We start from the raw sequence: 23206 nt of genomic DNA on the forward strand, positions 1-23206 counted from the left end.
AATCTTAGTTTAAATGGTTTTCCCAACTCATTTAACTGCTTAAAGCTCAGAGTAGCCTCTTCCAGTGTTTGCACTTCCCAATCTGCAGGCTGCCCAAGGATTTGGACCTGTTCCTTTCAGCTTCTTGTGGCCAGAGGAGAATATTCACACTCCATCCTACGCCCTCCCTATGGACTGTGTGCTCCAAGCTTCACTGATTCTCTTTTAAAAAAATAAATAAATTTAATTAATTAATTAATGTATTTATTTATTTTTGGCTGCATTGGGTCTTCGTTTCTGTGCGTGGTGTTTCTCCAGTTGCGGCGAGTGGGGGCCACTCTTCATCGCGGTGCGCGGTCCTCTCACTGTCGCGGCCTCTCCCGTTGCGGAGCACAGGCTCCAGACGCGATTCTCTTTTGGGTCCACTTTCTCTTTGCCAAAGGAAGCTCTGTGACTCAGCAGCTTACAATCTGCCTTCTTAAACAAGTAGACTTTTTTGCTCAAGCAAACACAATTAACCACTACATACCACACAACAATCAAGTTAGAAAAACACTGAACAGATCTCTGTATAATTAGAAAATATCTGCTTATAAGCTGCACATAGCTAGAATCATAATTTTTTTTCAGGGTTAGATGGCAATTCAGCCACGCTTGGCCACGTTGTCATAGTGAATGCTCCACTACAACAAAGAATTCCTCATGAAGGAAGTGTGCTACTCTGATTTCTTTCTCACAGGATAAAGATGCAATTTTACCAAAAATAATCTATACCTTGGCATCCAATGAAATGCAAATTTGATGAAAACAAAAGACTCCATTAAAAGCAAGGACAAGAAAGCCTCTGGTTCATACAATGTGCAGATTGAGAACTTTGGTGGATTTTAGAAATGTGGGCTACAGGTTGTGTTCTGAATGCATTATTATAGGTTTTACAGGTGATCTGTTTCTAATACGTGTGAAAATACACCCTATGCAAAACCCTTAATATTTACTGTAATCACTGTATAGAATTTATCCTAAATTTGTACCTCTTTGTACTTCCCGACAGTAGGAATACAGAAAGCTGAAAGATTGGTAGCCTCAAAGATTTTAAAATACAGATTTAGAAGGTTTGCATATTTTAGGTCTCTGTTATATAGGTTCTGTGATTCACTAAATAATTACTCCTCATGGATGCAGACCCTGTCCTCAGGTAGCTGATGGTCTCGTGGAGGTGGGGAGGAGGGGAAGGAAAAAGGAAAAGGAAGAAACAAACGCAAGCTATAAGTGTCTGCTGCAGGACAGGCACGATGTAAGATGTTATATATAATTTCACTTCATCCTCACGATGACTCCATGTGGTTGCGATCATTAGCTCTGTCTGAGAAGAAAGAGAGGCTCAGAGAGATCTGTTCCCTAAGATTATTCTGGTGGTAACTTGCTGCAAAGCAATGTGATCAGAGCTGTAGGAGCTGGAGAAGGAGGCAGGCCCACGTAACTGAGTGGTGATATCATCAAGTGGGATAAGAAATAGAAAGGTGGGAAGGAGGTCTGCAAGGCTGGACATAATGAATTTGGAGGTCCAATTCTGATGTCTCTGTTGACGAGGTCCTTTAGACAGCTGGAAATACGGGTCTGGAGTTGAAAGGAATGCCAGGCTGAAGACATGAATGAGATTCCCTAGGTGTTCTGTACAAATCCAGAAGAGAAGAGGCTAACGACTGAACTTTGGGGTTGAAACACACATAAAATAAAATAAAACTGATACACCTCTAGCCATGCTAACTTAAAAAAATAGACAGAAGACACAAATTACTAACATTAAAAATGAAAGAGGAGCCATCCTTCCTGATCCCTATTATCCTTTTAATGATCCCATGGACATTAAAAGGATAATAAAGGAGTATTATGAACAATCATATGCCTACAAATTTGATAACCTTTTTTTTTTCTAAAAGATTTTTCACCAATCCTGAATCTTTAGAGTAATAGTAGCAATGGCTTTCATAAAGGTAATTCTATGGGAGAACCAAAGAAATTATGCCAAGGTATAAATATATGTGGTTGTGTAAGTTACTCAGAAAGTAATTCTGGGTAGAACAATAAATGTGTAGTGAAGTCTTCTTTTGATAACCATACATTTGAGGTGTTCTTGGTAAGTATGAACATAGTCATTTCATTTGCAGTTTAAAGATATACCCCTGTGCTTTGGTCCTGTGAAAGAAACAAACTTAAGTTCATCTCAGTGTGGAGATGGGCTTCTGTTTGAGGAGTAGGTTGGAGGAAGACTGAAAAACACAGCCAAGATTTTTCTTAAGATGTAGTTTTATATCTATTCCAGTGCAGAGAGTAAAATCCTCAATACTTTATAAGGGAGTATGACTCAATTTTAAACAGAAAACTGTTAGAAATGAGGTCTGATCTCTTTGTAAAAAGTGAACTATAACTTCAACTTGGCCATAATGTCATTTCAGTCAATAACCATTAGGATTTTTAGCTCAATGATACAGTTTTCTGATTTATACCTTACAATGAACTATATAAAACACATACCTAGCTAATATAATAAGTTTATTCTCAAAGTGGAGTTATTAATACAAGCCAATTAATGGTTGAAGTATATAAACTTACATTTATTCCTTTTGTTTGGAATTATTATTCTGTGGTAGATTTTTCCTTTTCTTTCTTTTTTTAATTGTGGTAAAAATCCCTTTTGTTTTGTAATAATCTAGTGAGAGGAAATGTATTGAATTAATTATGAGTAAAACAGCTCCTGGAATCAGACTAGATTTTAACCCTAGATCTAATAATCTACTAAACCTTTTAGGGCAGTAAATGATACCTATTTCATAGGATTTCCAAAAAATTAAATATCATAATAAAATTGCTCAATGCAGTGCATGACCCAATAAATACTACTTCTATAATAAAGCTTTTTTTTAAAAAAAAGGTACATAAAAGGAGAGGAATCCAGCAATAAGATGAAGCAGGAGTTGTGTGAAATGCAAGGAGCGGGAGAACACAGTGTCATGGAATATAAACTGCAGAGTAGAAGCAGGTGTCCAAAGAGGGCTGCATGAACTTTGACTTTCAGTTTGAAAGAGCTTGGCTGTGTTATCGGCTGAAAAGGAGTCTGATGGAGTGGAGAGGCAGAAGACGGACCAGAAAGGGGACAGTCTTCTCTCCTTGGATGGCAAGATCGATCTAACATGGCAGGCCCAGGTTTGTCTTTTCACCCCTTCACTTCCAGACCTAGAAAAGGGCTGTGTATAGCATCTCAGAAATGTTTGTTGAATGAATGAATGAACAATTTAAATAATTAATACTGAAAAGATCCCAGAGAAGATGGGAGGAAATGAGATGTAGAGTACAGATGGTCAAGAGGAGGGTCATCTCTTCCTTTGAAACTGGAATCACTAGCACTGAGAATGTTGCTAAAACAGAAGAGACACTCAAATGTTTGTGGATTAAATGAATGAAATTATATTTAGGGCGTTATCAAAACATAGCTCATCTCATCAGTGTTCCTTAATTTCATAGTTAGAAAATTCTATTTTAAAAAATAATAAGTCTAGTAAACTAAATTGAACTTTGGTCATCAACAATGGTTTTGCAGTAGACATGCTAAAACAGCCTTCTCTTGATTTTTCACCATGAATAGCAGAAGCCTTTCTCTGCTGATGGTTTAAATGTTATGCCTGAAAAAGGAAACTGATTATTGAGCATTGTAGAAATTAAGTTATTTTCAAATACGATGAAGATTCTCATGTTGCTATAATGCAGGATATATTCATGGATAAAGATGAATGCATAAAAATAAGAATGAAATGTGGAAATTTGCTCTTCTAACTTGGTGTTAATACAAAGGATGAGGATAGAGACCACAGGAAGAAAAGAGAGAGATTGTTAAGAAGCTCTTTTGAAAATAAAAGAATCCTGTGACTGAGAAAAAAGAAATATAAATTCTGTATATTAAGAAATATAAATTCTGTAGAGAATTCAGAAATCCCTTAGGAGGGTTTGCCTTTTCCATTTGTGTCCTCCAAGTGCCATCCAAGGCAACTGGGTAACCCTGGCCCCCAGATAAGAGCAGATTCTGCACCACACAGCTCTCGGTCACAGAAATGCCAGCCTTCACATTTACCTCTGGATTTGAGTTTTCTTCTCTGACTTGGAAAGTCTGCATTTCTGCAGACACTGGCTTCTATATTCCAGCTGAAATATCACTTTGTTCCCTGTCCAGGAGTCCACTGACAGGAATGCAAAACCAGTCATTTTCAAATGAAGTGACTGTTCCTACAGGTTAGGGAACACTGGAGAATCGTGACATCGTCCCAAATTGTTCAGTGAATAAACTTGTTTAGCTGTTTTCCCAGATTCCTAATCAAATACCAATTTTCTCCCAGCCCCACCCCCACCCAATATTTGGATAATAAGGGATGATAAAAGAATTTCTTTTCCTTCCATTCCTATTGTCCCTACATGATCGGCCAGAACTGAATAATTGCAATAACTTGGAAAACTACTACAATTTCCAGACTGTTTTCTCCCATGTCTGATCCAGTCTGTACCACACTGCCAGAGAAATCTTCCAAACATACACATTATTTACCATTTCGAAGTCCTGCTCAAGAACCTACAATGGCTCCTACTGCCTTCCATATCAAGTCTTTAATTCCTTTGTGCAGCTTTTAAGACTCTCAGAATTTGGCTACACTGCCACTTATTTATACTCCTGCCCTCCCAGGCCCCCTCCTCATGGACAGAACCATCTCCTTTCTGCAGAGCCCCGATGCCTAGCCTGTCCTATCTCCACTCCCCTACCAGTTGGTATGTCTTCCTCCCCCCTCCAATCCCCTCCCAACTCCTCCTAGATCCCTCCAGGGCCAAGGTAAGCTCTACGCCTTCCACAGGGTTGTCCAACTCTTCCAGTCCCTGCTGAGCACTCTTCCTGCCATGGGCAGACAAAGTCAAAACCAGGTAGTATTTGGGAGGGGGAGGGTACTTAATTGTGCTTTGTTTGGAGGGCCCATTTGGAAATATGTCTTAAATTTCTTTCTGTGTTTCCTATAAAACCTAGGGAAGGGCAAGGCAAGTAGTAGATGTAAACACTTGCTGAGCTCTTGATTGTATAGTGTGTACCTGTCCTTTAGCTCTGAGGCCACAGAACTTTATCTCTGGTTGAATATCAGCAGCTGGAGAACCAGTTACTAACATTCTTACTACAAACCCAATTGTCACATTACATCTTTAGCAAATGCAAATCTATAACTGGTTGAGTCAGAGAAACTTTTGTAACTTCATTCAGTGTTAACCAAAATGTAATGTTTGCCTCTGGCAAGTTTCACTGTTTTCTCATTTATGTGCAGTTGGATTGGAATCCGTGCTCTATTTTAAAGGTGATAAAAAGCTAATGAGAAGAAATGATGGGGGAGTTTATGGCTGTGGAACTTTAAGTTTCGGTCAACCCCAACTCCTTAAATTCATGTATTCATGTTATCTGAAAGTCTTTCCACGACCTCATTTAGTGTCTGTTTAATACTTTCGACTCACTGAGGAGAGACACGACTGATGTGGAAAGAAATGGAACTCTGGACTCTTGGCTTAACTTTAAAGTTAAACATCTTCCTTCCTCAGATGCTTACAGAAGATCCAAGCCTTTCGCAGACTCTCCTCAGTCTGTTTCTTCAATCATTTCAAATATTAGAATTAGCTTCCCCCTGGATTTTTATTCTAAATGTTAATGATAAATTAACAGAAAAACCAGAAATAAATAGCGTCATATTTTTGGTTTTCTGTGATTATTTATGTCTCTGCCTTCAGCATGAAATCATTTCCTTCCTGCCTCATCAGAAGGCTGAATTTAGGTAACAGAGTGTAGCTGTGGACCTAAGAGAGATTTCAAAACAGAAAAAGAATTTCACAGCTGACTATGCTTGTCTCCATTGCCATTACCAGTCTGTCTTTGTTGAATGCTGGCCCTGTGCTCCCTGGAAACCGCATATTCCTCCCTCAAGACCCAATTCAAATGTCTTTCAGTGAAATCTCCTCTAGCTCCCCCAGGCAGAGTTGGGCCTCTCTTCTTCATATTCCAAATATTTATTGAGCACCTGCTTTCCGTTACTCAGTCCCTTATGCTCTTGCCATAATGCACTTTCTGGAGTCTGTCAGTCCATCTCCTCTCACTCGACCTGCACAGGGCGAGTAGTACTATGTTTCACTCACTTTCGTACCCACCTGCATGATGCCTAGCACGGCTCTGTGGAATGATTTACACCATAATCTACAGGAGGCACTGGTTCCAGAGAAGCTGCTCGAGTAACATCAAAGATAGATGGATCAGTTCATCTGGCCTGAGGTTTCGAAGTAGAAGAGTCTGTTTGGGCTCCTGACCACCAGCAATGAAGGGAATGGATGGGGAAATGGAGTTGAAGGCCTGAGAGTTTGCACCATCAACAGAGACCATCTAAATAGCTCCTGAATTTGCCTATTATCGCCTTTCAATTACCACTGCCTCTGACTTCTTCGGGCCTTCCTCCTGTCTTGCCTGAATTTACTAATGAGCTTTAAACTGGTCTCCTTAACTCTAGTACAGGATTCTATTACTCCCTAGTCTCCTGTAATCCATCTATAACATGACTATGGGCCGAATCTTTCTAAAAACCAATCCAATATTCGTTTGCTTAAAATCCTTTTAGTACTTAAAATCTTGCAGTCACACACACACACACACAGGCATTCACGTGTACATGGGCACACAATACGGACATGCACACACATATGGCCTTCAGTCTGAAATCCAGATCCCTTTTTGTGATGTTCAAGTCCATCCATGATCCAGCCCTTCCTTTCTTGTCACCGTGACCCCTCCATGCACACCCTGCTCTCAGTAGCTCTAAGCTACTGGAAGTTCTCTGAAATGTCCAAACTATCATAACTTGATGCCTTGGCGTACGATGGTCCTTCTTCCTGGAACAAAACCCACTGCATCAATCTTACTCGACTTACTCTAACTCAACTTTCAGGTTATAGCTAAAGTGGCACCTCGTTGGAGATGCTTTCCTTGACCACTCCCTGCTGCCTGGCTGGGTCAGGTACCCAATGCATGAGCTGCCACACCACCATGCATTCCTCCAGCTCAGGATGTCTCATGTGGTATTGCACCTGTCTGACTCCACCAGGACACTGAACTCTTTGCAGACTGGCCCTCCTTCTTATTTGCATCTGTCACTGCCTCAGTGGGTCCTTCCCTGGCCATCCCACTTAAAAGAACACACACATTTGTCTGTGAACACACACACACACACACACACACATCATTTTCCCTGTTCCCATTCCCTGCTTTATATTTCTCTCCATAACATCTATCACTTTCTAATATACTATATAATTTACTAACTTATTTTGTTTATCACCTATTTCTCCACTAGAGGTAAACTGCAGGAGGGCAAGTATTTGAAAGTCCATAGTTTTCTGAACTGTCTTCAATTTCCCTGGTCTCATAATTTTCCATTCTACCTGGCTCTAATGTTGAGTCCCCAAGAAATAACCACTCGCACCTTTCCCAGGGAAACTGCTAGGGTCCTTTTGTTCTTGCTTGTGACTACCCATATCACCAATATTCTGTTTTGCTAAAAGTTGAAGCCCAGAATGCTTGAAACTGCTCTGGTTTCTGTTGGCAGAATTTCCATTACCTGCTCTCAGACTGACTCGTTTTCTTCATCACTCTGAAGCAGCTGCTTTAGAGGTTGTCTTCCTTGCTGCCCATCAAGTTAATAAAGAGATACCTTTTATCTTTTGTTTGTTTGGATTGTCTGCTTATTTCAACATGTCTATTTCCTCCACTGCTGGATTCGGAGAGTCTAGAACAATGCCTGACAGAGAGCAGGTGTCTATGAAATATTTGTCAAATAACAGAATTTGTATCTTCAGTGTTTACTATGACAACTGGCATATAATAGGCCCTCAATACATGTTAACTGAATAAACTAACAAAGGATTGGAAGAAACAGGGATGCAGAATTACATCAAGGAAGTAGATGAAAATGCAATTCTAGATTCCTTCTTTCTCATATTCTACACATAATCAATCACCAAGTGGTCAGTTCACTTCTTAAAAACCTTCCGAATATTTTCTTTTTTTTCCTGCCACTTCTACTACTTAATTCATGCCCCTGTTATCTCTATCCTGGACTATTAGTTCCCATGCCTTCGGTCTTGCTCTTCTCCAATCCAGCCTGCTCTTAGTGACATTGCTAAAATGTGTCTAGGAATATCCCTCCCCTGATTGGTGAATCCCACTATCTGAGGGCTCGAGTTGAGATCCCTCTGCAAGAACAAGGCCCTTCACGTCCTGGTTCCTTTCCATCCTCCCCTTCTACTCTGCTTCCACCCTACTCCACATGTACTCTGCACTCTTGCCACTTCCAAACTACTGCAGTTCTTTAAGGAGCTCTTTTGTGTTTCTGTGCCTCTGTTCTCTTTGCTTGGAACAGTGCTCATCTACTTCGTATACCTGAGGAAGTGTCGTTTATCTTCCAAAATTTCGCTTAAATGTCACTTCCTCTTTGACTACAAGTAAAATCTGTTGCTCCTTCCTACGCGTCTGAAGGCCCTCATCGCCCTGTAAATGTCATCGGTTGCTCCTGTGTCTGTCTTCCTCCCTCTCAGGACTATGTCTTCTGCACCTTTGTATATACAGAGCTCAGCTCCACGGTTGGCATCCAGTAAGGGGAAAATAAATATTTTTTTTATTACAAAGACTTACATACTAAGCTAAATGAATCAAAGTCCTGCTTTGTGGAAATTAGTCAATTTTTAGTCTTTATGAAGCCCATCTGGCATATTTCAAATTCTAATTACAGTTATGGATTCTTGGTTGAACCTTCCTCTGTGGGTTTCATGGTCAATGATTTTTAAGGATTTTCTTGGGTTAAATTTTATGTTTTTATGCTAAGAAGCCCTTTCCGAGGCAGACCTTTCCACCCACATTTTTCTCCTTCTGTATTATGCACGGTTTATACAACTTGTAGAAAGCCAGGTGGTTTTATAGGTTCAAAACCACAGAGTAATGTTCCTCGTTTTGTACCTCATTCATTCTACACGGTGTTAATACTCTGGCAATTCTCCTGAGTTGTCATTGGGACTGGGCTCACTGCTATCCTGAAGTTAAAGCTGAGAATTTGAGCATGGGCTTTTTCTAAACCATAGAAGGTAGGCTTAGGGATTTTAAAAAGACTCTCAGCCCATCCTCAAAAGCTGATGTTAACATGAAGAGTTATTGCCCCCATCCCTCATCTTAGTTTATGACATAAATTATACTTTTGGAAGTTCCTGCAACTATTATTGCCTCTTCTTTCTGCTTAAAAAGCAAAATGGAAAATAAAACAATGAAAAATACAATTAGCTTAAAGATAATTTACCAAAAGGGAATTGATAATATTAAGCAAACAAGGTAGAATTAGATTGAGTTTTATTCCAAGAGTTATCTGTGAATGCAGAGTCAAGGAAAAAGACAAAATTATATTCAGAAGGGAAGCAAGATCGGAATTCAGAAGAGACAGGATGGGGTAATGGAGTGAAAGGGCAAGACAAGGGCACTGATGGGCAGCGAGGATGATGGCTTGAAGTGTCAAGAAAACAAAGCAGATCAGAGTAGGTGAGACTCGGCTACTCAGGAAAATAAGTCATGAATATTCCATGTTGTAGGTTCCTATCTAGGCACATTTATTAAAGGTACCACACCAAATTCATCACCATCTGTGTACTCAGGGTAGCATTCTAGTCAGAGACACATCGTACGTCATGTCTTATTCTCAACTAACAGCACAACTTCAGTGATTCCACAGCAAATCCAAAACATTGAAATATAGTCAATATTATCCCTGAATTATATATCTGAAATAGAGTCACATTATAAAAAAAAGATTACAGAAAGACTGAAAAACTTTGAAAGTACAACTATCCTGTCATGAATCTTAAAAACTTGGCTGTGCAGAGACAAAATGAAAATGATCTTCAACCCGAGATGTTTAGAAAGGTAATGTTTTGTGGGTGAAGGACCACTTGAGCAGAAAAGAGAATAATTGGCTGAAGGAGCTTCAGTGTTGTCTGAATACAAAACGTGAATTTCAACTGAGCACTTTCATAAGTACTCAACCGCATCCACTGTGGAAATCCTCTGGGGTGGGTGGGCTTTCTCACCCCAGGCACTGACTTCCTAGGTTTGACTGCTACAGGCTGCCATCACCATCTGGGGGGAAGCTGAATTGGAAGCCGGTGACTCTAATTTATTCATGTGATAATTTGCCTGGAGGTTTCTATTCCAAATGCTCTCCCAGCTTCCCTTCCAGGAAGAATTAAAAGCAGCTAATTCACTACTTCTGGACTTGACTGGAAGACCAGAATCAATGGACATGCTCTTTCAAAGGAGAAGAGCCTAATTTTGGAAATGCGAATATTTTAGGGGTGCCATAACATATACCTAAGGATGTTTCTTTCTTCCTGGTGAAACGTGCGACTTTCTATAAAAATATCCCAGACCCAAGACTTCCATTTTCGCACACAAGGACACCTGGCCTTTTGAGAGGTTGAGTCGCTCTTGTGACAGAAGAATCTGTAGCATAAAGAACCCAGTACTCTCTGGGGAGTTTTTCATTCTGGAACACACGAAGGACTCCCCAGTTCTTTACCCCTCACAAATACTCTAAAACTGTGCCGTACAGTGGAGTGGCCACAAGCCCCTGAAATGGGCTGGTCTGAATTGAGATGTGCTGGAAATGTACAATACACACCAGATTTCTAAGACTTAGTACCAAAAAAATGTAAAACATTTCATTAATAATTTCTTACATTGATTAGTTGTTAATATGATAATATCCTATCATATGATGATATATTAGATCAAATGAAAAACACTGCTAAAATTGGTTTTACCTGCTTTTTTTTAATGTGGCTACTAGAAAATTACAATTTTATATGTGTCATGCATTATATTCCTACGAGACAGTGTTCCATTAAAATTGTGAAAACTCAACCCTTTCCTAACTACTAGAGTCGGATGGAACCCCCAGCAGGCATGCCAGCTTTGAAAGGCTGAGCTGGAAATTTAGATTCTAGATGCTGAGATGAATGGTCACACAAACAACAAAGCAATAGGAGTTACCCTGGTGAGCAAGGTGATGGGCAAAGAAACAGGCAAATAAACCATGAGGCCCAGGTTTCCATGGGTGTTTCAGGATGGAAGCGCTGGTTCTCAAATTGTGGTCCTTTGATCAACAGCATCAGCATCAACTTGGAACCTGTTAGACATGCAAATCCTCAGGTCCCATCCCTGACCTACTGAATCAGAAACTTTGAGAGTGGGACCCAGTAATCTCTGTTTTAATAAGCCCTCCCAGGTGATTCTGACACACTCTTGATTTTAGAACCACTTCGACAGCTCATGTAACATCTGCCTGCTCTGTGGCCTGCAATTAGTTGTCACCTCATTGAACAAGTGAAGAAGCTGTGGGATAAATGAAGAAACTTGCCACAATCACGTAACCTTAAGTGTTTAAAAAAAATCAGGTTTTCAGTTCCTGAGTTTCTAATCCTAGGGTTGATACACTTAATCAGATGTAAAATCAATAAGAAAAACAAAAAGAAGAGAAACAGGGGATCTAGATCAGTGATTGTTAAGTTTTTTGGAGTCACCAACCTGAGAATCTGAGGAAACTCTGGTCCCTCTTCCACAAAAATGAACTTTAATGCAACACTGATATAATTTCAAGGAGGCCATTCGACCCCTTGAGGGTCCTGCTTGCCTTCAAATTTATAATCCCTCATCTAGAAACCCAAATTGGATGATGAGTCATTCTTGGTAGTAAATTAGTCCCCCTTTATAGGAATAGGGTTTTCAATGGATAATGCTTCCTACTAATATACACTGAAGGAAAAATTTTGCCTTAAATGTTTGCTGGTTGAGAACTGTGTTTCTTCTATTGGCTTAACTGGGAACAAAATGCTCATTAGTGGCTTATAACCTCAACTGCCTTTTAGCAGAGGAAGTAGCAGGCACCAAACTGATCCTGAAATCTAAAACAGGCTGGGTCTTGGAGACAGAGGGCTATGGACCTTGGTCATGGCTGTAACGTCAGAGTTTTGCTACAAAACGAGTAAAGGACCTTGCTTGTAGCGTTTGTCTCTGCCATTTGAGGATAGTGTTAATGACAGGAATTTCTACCTGTGATAGCTTTGGAGCAAATCAGGCTGAAAAAATTAATGTGCAATAAACGTGCCTTTATGTTGGCAGCACAGAGGCTATTTGCAGAGCCTGAAGCTGTTGATAAGGACAGCACAGCTCATTTTTAACCTGACTTGAATCTTTTATAATTTATTCCCAGACAATGGTGATCAAATGCTTGGGGCTTGTGGTAAAGGAGAGGCTGGTCTCTTTTTATCCATCTGCAAAAATAAAGCTGAACATTTGTTCTTTCATAAAAGGGAAAATCAGTTGTCTTGAACTCTATTGGTAAATCCTTATTGTTTCTTTAATAAGTAGTTCTACATTTCAGAAGAAAGGAAAGTATTAAGGGTGAATACATACCTCTATTCATTCGGCATTATGCCTTGAAGTAACAGGCAGTCACTGATATAAATGGATTGAGTTCTGAAAGTTTGTACTTGGGAAATTTTTTCCGTAAAAAATATAAATAATATTTATTATATATATTGGCCTTGTTTTTTTCTAACTACATGAAATATTAGTTTAAACATGTCTTTGGAATCACCCTGCAAAACCTAACCATTATTCATGGCACAATACTTCCATGGGGCAATACATGGGGCAGTACAATGAATGTTAGAAACCTATTTAAACCTACCACTGGCAAAAAGAGAGACTTTTACTACCTTCTGTAACTCTGGAAGACATCAGGGATTTTTCTTTTCATGGGCTCTGGTGGAAGCACCTTTTCCTTCCCTCTGACAGCTAGTTTTACAAGCGGGAGGGAATTCTCCCCCTGGTGGTGATCACATATAAGCATGAAATATTCATAAACCAGGTGTTCACTCATTACAAACTGCTTATGCATTCCTTCACTCCTCCACCATGAGATTTTAAAATACATCTTTATATCTCCTCAAACATCTAGAGCATTAGCTTGCATCTGGGAGACAATCTGCAAATTTGTTGAATAATTATTAAAGACACTGACTCTTCAGTGACAACTGAACAAGACTGAATGACATTCTTGCAAGCTCCTGGCATAAAATCATAAGCAAAAGGGTTTTTCTTCCAATATGAGTACACCAATATAGGATTTACTTTAAAGTGGCTCCCAATAGTACTAATACATTTCGAACAAACTAATCCCTAAGTTGAAATTTCTGTGCCCTGCTTCTGCAAACACCACACCCTACACTCATATACCCTACATATCACATTTAATGTTCCAGTTAAACTGGTCTTCTTGTCATTCTCCAGACACAATTTTCACTGCCCCTCCCCCTTTGCCTTTATTTATGGTTTTCCTTTGGCCCTACTGTCTAGAAGGGATTCTTTTTCTTTTTTTTTTTCTTTTTCTCTCTTTCTTTTCTTTCTCATGGTCTAACACTCCTATCTTCTAGCAATATGAAGAATAATTATTCCACCTTTCTTTCCTGAGATATATTGAGAACCTAGAATATCCGATGCTGGGGACATTGTGATCTCTCTTGTCTTAAAAAATGAAAACAGAAAACAAATCAGAAACATTTTGTCTGAACTACCCTGGCCTAAATAATTAACACCTTCTTATATTTTAGCTTATCTCTAATTTTCTATTCCACACAGTCCAAAACTTTACTATATAACATCTTGTTCAGATGTTTCTAAACTAGATTATAAGTTCCTGGGCTGAAAACTTTTCCTAAACTTCTTGTACTTCTTCATTTACTAATTCACTCCAGAGATTGCTTACCACATTTATTCATTCGTTTACCTAATTCACTCATTCAATGAGCACCTACGAAACATAAATCAGATATTTTGATAATATATTGGGTTTATTGTGCTTAGTACAGGGCTATTTCTCATTATCTGTGAGATGGAAGGCTTGTTGCTATAAAATCAAACAAAAATAACCATTAAATGGTGTTTGCCAATATCCTGACATAATGATCCTGGCTCTGCTTCAGTTTAGCATAATCCCCTTATGTCTAGGTGAGATCTTACTGTATGTGTCAGCCAAGAGGTGTAGTGGGGAAAAACATGGACCTTGAGGAACAAGAGTGGAGATGTTCATGCCTGAAAGCTTCAACTTTTCACTGTGAAACATGGTGCAGTGTCACCCGCTGAGAATGAAGATGGCAGCAGGGAGCTTGGGACTTAAGGAAAAGTGAATAATCCCTGGGAGGAAAGCAAGAGACTTCTCCCTAGAGAAGCACGAAAGTATTGCTTTGAGAGTCTCACTGAGATTTGGGGACCAAAACCATATAGTAACAACAATCTGTGTTTTCCTCCAGTAACATTCAGTACCTAGGGACAGGGGCAGAAAAGATCAATTCTACGTTTAGCCAAGGTCAGGACGTGGACGGCTGATAACATTGGAGGAAATAGTTGGAAAGAGACTTGTAGTCAGGGAAGGGAGGGAAGTGATGAGGCGAAGAGGAGCTTGAGGGACTGAAGAACTCAGTGGGGCACGGTGGGTGAAAGCTGGACCACGAAGGAGCTGTAGGAAGAGATTATTTCTGTATTGGGGTTTCCAGCTTCAGAAACGAAGCTGTGCTTGGTGAGAATGAGGCTGAGGATGGGTTGCTCATGGAGAATGGAAGTCCAGGTTTCACAAGTTAAGGAGGTGAAGGTGAAGCTTGATGGATTGCTCACCAGATGTGAATGATGTCTATAACTATGGCAGGAGCCCTGGAAGTCACGACTCCTGTGAGTCAGGTGCCAAAATCTTCAATAAATGAAGACTGGTGGGATGGGGAGAGTGGTAGAGCTGCATGGCCATGAAACTCTAAGAAGGGAGATTAGAAAAATGCAAAAGGGAATTCTGCCTATTAGTGAAGCTTAATTGGTTTATAGTTTGTTTCATTCTATGAAGCTGCTTAACTTTCCCATTTAATAAATCAGAAAACATAAGTATGGCTGATAAGTGTGCCAACTGAAGAATGTCTCTAGCCATCCAGCTCTACAAGGATTGATTCATTAACCACTGAAGTTGCTGACCTTTAATACACCTTGAAAGGAGTTCAGGGTGGACATCAGGAATGAGACACTCTGTGCTCTGGGAAAACTGGCAGAACAGGCCTTCAGACAGTGTGATATTTTCAAGAGAAAGTTTTATGAACCCAAACTCATGCATCTTCCCATACTTAGAAAAGCCCTAAAACCATTAATTAAGGTGTCTGTTCTTCATGACTAGCAACAAACTTCTACTGGGATGTGTGCTTGGTTGCTTGCACCCTCTTTGCCAAACTCACATATATACTGACCTCCCCTCTTACCTGCTGGAACAATTTCTCAGAGCTATCTGAGAGGCTATCTCCTGGGCTATAGTCCTCAGTAAGACACTGAATAAACTCGACTCACAGCTTTTACATTGTGCATTTTTTTTAAGTTGACAAGTATATCAAACGTATACAAATTCAGAAATAAATACTTAGAAAAAACTTAGTTCTATTGTTTTCTTTTAATGAGAGGCAATTTATCAGCCATCATGCATTTCCTATCTCATTTAAAAATATCACAAACGGACATTTTGCTAATGTATTACACTTAATCAAAATCATATTTTGTTTTATCTAAGCTTCGGGTAGCATTTAAGTGTTGTCCTGGGAAACTTGTTTACAAGGATTAAGCCCAAGATTCAATATTTTAATGACTAGATGGGGGAATGTTTTCCTTCTGCATCACTTCTCACCCAATTTAGGATATAAAGTATAAATCTTTTTGTAACAAACAAAGCTCCTTTGAGATTTCAAAACTAAGAAAATGTCATGTTAGGTTTTTCAAACTTAAAACAGAAGGACAGTATGGAAACTCAAAGTGATAATGTTAAAGGCTAGGCATAAATCTTTATTTCTTCATCCCCTATAGGAGGAACTATAATCTACTGGTTAGAATTTCATTATAAGTGATCTCTATATTGTAAGAGAGCCCATAGAGAGGGCTGTCACCTCCATCATTTATGCTCCTTTAAATTCTCAAGAATATCACTGGACTTAGCTAAATAATAGTCAGGTCACTACTGAGAATTGTTCCTTCTCAGCTGAGCAGTAACCAGGAAAGATCAAGGCATATAGCTATAATTCCAAGTGCATAAGGCACAAACAAGTTGTTCTTTCAACTGTTGCCTTAAACTCTTGTGGATTTTTAGTGCATGGAACTGAATTAGATGGCAGGAATTTGCAGAGATAACCAGCCCAGGTCTCTACAAAAAAAGAAAGAAAAGAAAAAGAGGGAGGCAGTGAACCCCGTTAGTATCAAGTTAGACATTCTGGTCGGGGCTGAGCAGGTTTGGTGAGGAATGGAACCAGACAGAAGAAGGGGCTGCACGTCTGTAGAGTTGGAATGGTGACCTGGTCCTGGCTGGTGCTCTGAGAGTTTCCACAGGACTATCCTGATGTGAACTTGAGCTTCCTGTTAGACCTTTGAACTATGCAAGAATGCTTCCCAAGTGATAACCCTGGACTCCTGTGCTTCAGCCCAACTCTACACCTGCTCCTCTAGACAAACTCTCCACCTCATGTGTCACCTCATCACTGTGAGTAACTTCAGGGAACACATTAGTTATGTGCCATGCATACTAAATTAAAATCTCCTGTAGCCCTCATCCCCACTAGCATCAAATGGGGTGATGTTGACGTGGAGTTCCCTTGTGCCTTTGAGAAGGCTGAGGTTTACTTGAAGGTAAGTCTTCAACTTTGCCCCTTCTGCTGATTCCCCATGTGCATGCAATGGGAGTGAACCATGAGAAACCTGAGAGCTCTCTCAAGATCCTCAGGAATGCCATCTGAACCACCAGCCACAATGGCTCTCCTGCCCAAGATTATCCATGAAACTTTCACATCACGGAGGACTCACCATCACAGTCCATGCCATCAATGCTACCCAGAGACTGATGGTGGCTCCTCTGGCAAACCATGGTGTGAGGGTGATGGTGCTGTCCAGAGCATCATCCTTGCAACCAAAGGCACTGCCAAGAGTGTGCTCTGGATCTGACCTGCCATCTAGAGAGAGCTTCTAAATTCGACGTCAAAAATGTGGTGGAGCAGGTGTCAGAGGGCCCCTGAAGAGCATCCTGGGCAACACTGAGGACTAGACACTCTCCTGTGACTTTAACAGAGTCACTAGCTTCTCCACCTTGATGCAGGGCCTGGCATTGCCCTCAGTGACCCTTTTGTTAAGCTTATTTGTTGGTATGAATTTGGCTACAGCAACCATGTGACAGACCTCATAGTCCATGTGGTTCCAAGGAGTAAGATTTCCCTGGAAAACAAGCCTAATAGCCTTGAGGTAGAGAGAGGTTCTCAGCTGCAGAGAAGTCCTTGCCTCACCTCTAGCCCCCACCACAGTGAGAAACTCCCATCTCCCACACAACTCCCATTCCAAGCACCTGAAGAACCCTATCTTGTCAGGTACCATCAGCACAATCAATATGATACACTGTACCCAGAGGAGGGAAATCTACATGAGTTCCCCTCTGAGAATCACATCCAAGCTCTTCACTATGGCCTTTCTCTTCCTAATTGAGCTCTCAGATTACTTTTCTGTGCTCACTTCTAACCATTCATCTAACCCACTATCCTATACTTCAGCCATATTGACCTATTTGCTGCATTTTAACAACTCTGTTTTAGTGAATACTATCTCCTTTCCTTGAATGCTCTTTCTATGATCTTTGGCTACCTGATAGATGACAGCTAATCTTGAGGTAATTAATGTAACAGAGTGTCAAAGAAGGAAGTCAGAAAGGGCTGTGGAGAAAGGTCTTCATAATGAAGAGTTAGCAGTATATTATTACTCACTGATAAGCAAATCACTGATGATTATTGGTTGTGACATAGCTAGACATATGATGTTACTGAAGAGGCATGACCCAAATGTCACCTCTTCTTCATTGTTTTCCCTATGCCCATTCCCCACCTCCTAATAAAATATCTTCCTGCTAGAATTATTTCCTCCTCTACTATAATGAGAGCCAATCCATCACTTGTGAGGTCTTTCATTCCTAAGGTTCTAACAAAGAAATGAAGTTTCTTCACTTCTAAGGTTCTCATTTCTAAGGTTTACTTAGAAGGATTCCATTCCTTCCAGCCTCTTCTCTGAGTCCTTACAATATTATATTCATCTTTCCCTCTTTATTGGGGTTTTCCAGTCTATCTACAATTATGCACAGATGCCCCCACCCTGAGTCACTTGACCTTAGTTCCCTGCTAGCTAACATCAGTATTTCTAAACTTTCTCACTCAACAGTTCCGGTGGGCAATATACTGACTGGTATGTCCTCTGTTTTGTTATTAAGGCTTTTCTCCACAGCCCCTTTCAGCTTCCTCCTTCACGCTTTCCACTGTTATCCCAGTTCCCTCAAGGTCATCTAACTAAAAAAAAAAAAAAATTGAGATACCAAATGCAATGGCCTTACTTTAATTTCTATTTGACATAGATGATCTATCCCAGCTCTTGAAGTGCTCTCCTCCCCATCGTCTTCTTTCAGGATACCACAACGCCCCTGTTTTCTATCTTTTCAAGCACACCCTTCAGACTCTCACTTGGATTCCTCCCTCCTCTCCCCCCTTCACCCTAGATGTACCCTGGATTCTCATCTCTTTAACAGATATTTTATTTTCACAATTTTAGCTATGATTCCTGTATGGATTAGTCCCATATGTAAGTACTGACCTCTCTACCAAGCTCTGGTTCTGACTTCTGTCTGCCTATGGGATGCTTCCACTTATGGATACCACCAACACTTGGTACGACATCTCTACAACTAATTTTCATTATCTCTTTTCCAAAGACACCTGTGTGTCTATATCTTACATTTCCCTTCCAGAAGAACCACACTAAAACCATGACCAAGAGATAAAGAGCTCTGCTACTTTTAAAGGCTTCCAAAAATGATAATTTTCTAAGCTTCTTTGGCAAACAAACTTTATAAACCAGGATACAGAGAACTGAAGGGAAATTATGATCTTTTTACATCTTAAGGTAGATAGAGTTCTGTATTTTAAGGCTATAGATTTAAAAAAGGCTAATTTTATATGGAAAATCCCTTTTAGGGAAGCACATGAAGAGATTTAGATAGATTCTTTAAAAGACAAGATAGGCTTAAGAGTACTTACCAGGGCATCCCTGGTGGTGCAGTGGTTGAGAATCTGCCTGCCAATGCAGGGGACACGGGTTCGAGCCCTGGTCTGGGAAGATCCCACATGCTGCGGAACAACTAGGCCCGTGAGCCACAACTACTGAGCCTGCACATCTGGAGCCTGCACACCGCGATGAAGAGTGGCCCCCACTTGCCGCAACTAGAGAAAGCCCTCGCACAGAAACGAAGACCCAATACAGCCCAAAATAAATAAATAAATAAATAAATAAATAAATAAGAGTACTTACCTTAGAGGGATTATTTATGTAAGATATAAGGCAAAAAGAGATCTTGGAAAAATAAGATGCTGTATGAATGTAAAGATTGTTCTAATTATGTTAATTTAATTCATTTACTCCATGGGGATCATGCCTTAAAAGATTTCAAAAGATTTGGTCATCTTCCTCTGTTACAGATTTACTTTAAATCTTTATCTCTTCGGCTATCTACCTTTTTGTCTTGAGGGTTTTGGTACAAAATGTTTCCATTAGAAGAAATATTTGACTAACCCTTTATAATATGAACAGAATAACATCTATTCTGGATTGCTAGCTGTTCTTTGAATAATAAATCTTCCCGCAGTTAAAAATGGATAATTAAGGTGTGTTTTAGAGACTTGATTTCAGAGAAAGGAAGCTCAGTAATTAAAGTGAGAATGAAAAAATGAAAATGAAAACTGATCAGGAGTGAATAACAATTTTCCACTTCCATTTAAAGGAATCTCTCAGGCACTAAATTTTATTCACATTGCCACAGAGGCTACTCAAACTATTTATCTGCTTTCCAAATAGTCACAGATTTGGGGTAAAGGAAATGTAAGCTATGTTATTTTGGCTCTATACTATAAGATAAACGGAATGAAAAGCAATTCAGAAGTTCATGTTGCAGTGGAGGTTGAGAAAGAGGGAAAAAAGAGCAAGGATCTGTTGGGCAGGAGTAACTGGCCAAGCCCCTCTGCCCATTTCCTCCCCACAATGGCCTCTTCCTGGGAGAATCCCAGGCAGGCAAGGTCACTATGCCAGTTTTAAGGCTGCTGTGTCTTCGAAACCCACCTGCCTCTTAACATCCTTAAGCTGGCAAGGAACTTCTGGTCATAAGGCGCTGTAGGTCTCCAGAACAGACTGTTCTACAAGAGGACCAAAGATATAACTAACCGCAAACAAGGATGCCCTTTATCCACTCTCATGGCGTGGCACTCAAATACATTCAACATCATCATGGCTTTTAGGTCAGCCCTAACAACAGGAGAGAGGCACCAAACTCCTGTGAGAGAACCCAAAAAAACACCTGAACCATGCTCTCCAAGAAAATCTCAAAATCTCATGGAAACTATCAGGAGAGGACCACAAGACGAAAATAAAGTTCTCTTTTTTTTTCTAGACTAATAATGTTAACATTTCCAACAACAATCCACAGCATTCATACCAAACAAAATTGATTAATATCTCACTTGTCACCTTCACAAAAGTTTAAGTTCTACTTGATATGACCGGAGAACAGCTTAGCAAAAGTCAAACAAACTAAAACCAAAACCACTAATTGCTCATTATCAATTGAAGGAGTTTAATTTTTAATATAACCTCTATTCCCTAAACTCTGTTTAATGAAGAAACTAAAGTATTAAAGACATCAATCTGCATAGGTAAGTCTTTAATACTTACAAAAAGTCTAAAGATAACCAAAACAGCCTATTATTAAAGGTTATATGTGGGAGAATTGGGGGGTTTGATGATGCTCTTGTGGACTCCAGGTAGGCTGGCTCTAGTGTTTGGTTACACATCTGTGCATGTGTTCAATCTGTTTGCTAATCTTAAACACGCTATCTATGTCAACTGTTGTATTTATATTAACTTTTTTTTTCAGATAGCTTTGAGTGGCATGCAGAGGTATGGCTATCTTTCCAAGTGATTTTTGTAAAATATAATAGAAAGATTGTGTCCAAAGCATTGGATAGTTTGTTTTTGTTCCACTATTTTTTACCATACATGCACAAACTCAATTGGAATAATATACTTGAAACTTATCAGAATAATTACTTCATTATTTTGATGTCTGAGAATTACAAATTACTGAATAGGACACAATTCCTGATGCCACAGAGGGCAGGGAGGTGAGCCCAGAGCTTCTGTGGGTTGGCTCCAGCCAGAGCCCTGGCAGGGTGACATGTGCGTCTGAATGGCAGCTGCCTCACTCCAGGCAACCAGGGGCTGCAGGTCCTGCTTCATGGAAGCAGAACCTTGCTGGAAGTATATGCAGACCTGAGGCACCTCCCTGTATGTGTAAAGTGGCAGCTTGGACCCCCAGTGACAAATCCCTTGGGTGAAGTTCCTGCATAGCCACTGGGAGTGGGGGCAGCTCTCCCCAGCATGGCTGCTGCTGCCCAGTCCCGCAGAGTTGATCCCATATTGAGAATCCTGATTTATTTTCTAATGTAATTTGACACTCTCTTTTAACTGGCAAGTTTGGACCATTTACATCTATTTTTATTGCAATATCCTTGAAAATATTTCTATCGCTCTATTTTGTGTTTTCTATTTGTCCTGCTATTTTGATGCTTTTTCTCTCCCTTCCTTTTTGCCTTTTGATTCCATTTTTTAAAGTTACCTAATTTCCTTCTGAAATGTTGTAAGTTATTCACTATATTTTTATTTTATTTAACCCTTGACTTCATATTTATATATAACTTAAAATTAAAGTTAATACCTGCACCTTCTCTAACAAATAAAAGATCTTAAGGCTTCCCTGGTGGCACAGTGGTTGAGAATCTGCCTGCCGATGCAGGGGACATGGGTTCGTGCCCCGGTCCGGGAAAATCCCACATGCCGCGGAGCGGCTGGGCCCGTGAGCCATGGCCGCTGAGCCTGCGCGTCCGGAGCCTGTGCTCTGCAACGGGAGAGGCCACAACAGTGAGAGGTCCGCGTACCACACAAAAAAAAAAAACTTAGAAAGTTTTAACTAAAACCACTTGCTTGCCAGATACTCTTACACCATTTCCATTTCAAACTTAACTTTTTATACCTGCAAAATTAAATATTTTTGTCATAGACTCAACATTTTAGATTTAACCATATGTTAACCTTTGCTCATCATTTCTTCTTGCATCTCAGACACACCTTTAGTTTCTCTTTTCTTCTTCCTAAAGTAAGTTATTTAGAAGCTTTAATGACGATCAGTTGGTAATAAACTCTCGAAATTCGTTTGTTGAAAATGTCTTTATTTTGCCCTCATTCTTGAATGCAATTTTAACTAGATATACATTACCAGATAGACAATTCTTTTTTTTTTCAGCAATTTGAAAATATTGTTCTCCATCTCCATTGCTGATGTTGAGAAGTCAGCTCTCTCACTAACCAACAGAGTCCCCCAAAGGGTGGTCTGTGGAGCTTGTTAGAAATGTAGATCTCAGACCCCAGCCTAGACCAATTGAATCAGAATGACTGAAATCCTCCAGTGTGTATTTGTTAAGTAAAATCTCTTAGAAAATGTTCAAGATAAGTTTATATTACTTAGATTTTCATATTGCAATGTGTTTCTTCGACAAAAAGGTGCCCATGTTATATTTTTTGTCAATATGCAATAATATTTTTTTTGCAGTATGCGGGCCTCTCACTGTTGTGGCCTCTCCCGTTGTGGAGCACAGGCTCTGGACGCGCAGGCTCAGCGGCCATGGCTCATGGGCCCAGCCGCTCCGCGGCATGTGGGATCTTCCCAGACCGGGACACGAACCCGTGTCCCCTGCATCAGCAGGCGGACTCTCAACCACTGCGCCACCAGGGAAGCCCCAATAATTTATTTGTTAAATGCTTCTCAGTGAAGAAACAGCCAAGCTGAAAAAAATGCAAGATCTTTGACTTTAAAATTAATAGTTATATTCATAGACTCCACGGAAAATCTGTTTCCTGATAGTTCAGGGA

General features: G+C 40.0%; 1 protein-coding gene and 1 pseudogene across 1 annotated transcript in view; one reads left to right on the forward strand and one right to left on the reverse strand.

The window, feature by feature from the left end:
• The window catches only part of SPART (spartin), a 378687-nt gene that overhangs the window by 309698 nt on the left and 45783 nt on the right, over nucleotides 1-23206 (reverse strand). The window lies entirely within an intron of this gene.
• LOC131743529 (glyceraldehyde-3-phosphate dehydrogenase pseudogene) lies at nucleotides 14794-17677 on the forward strand (annotated as a pseudogene).

Source organism: Kogia breviceps, chromosome 16, assembly GCF_026419965.1.
Source record: "Kogia breviceps isolate mKogBre1 chromosome 16, mKogBre1 haplotype 1, whole genome shotgun sequence".
NCBI lineage: Eukaryota > Metazoa > Chordata > Mammalia > Artiodactyla > Physeteridae > Kogia > Kogia breviceps.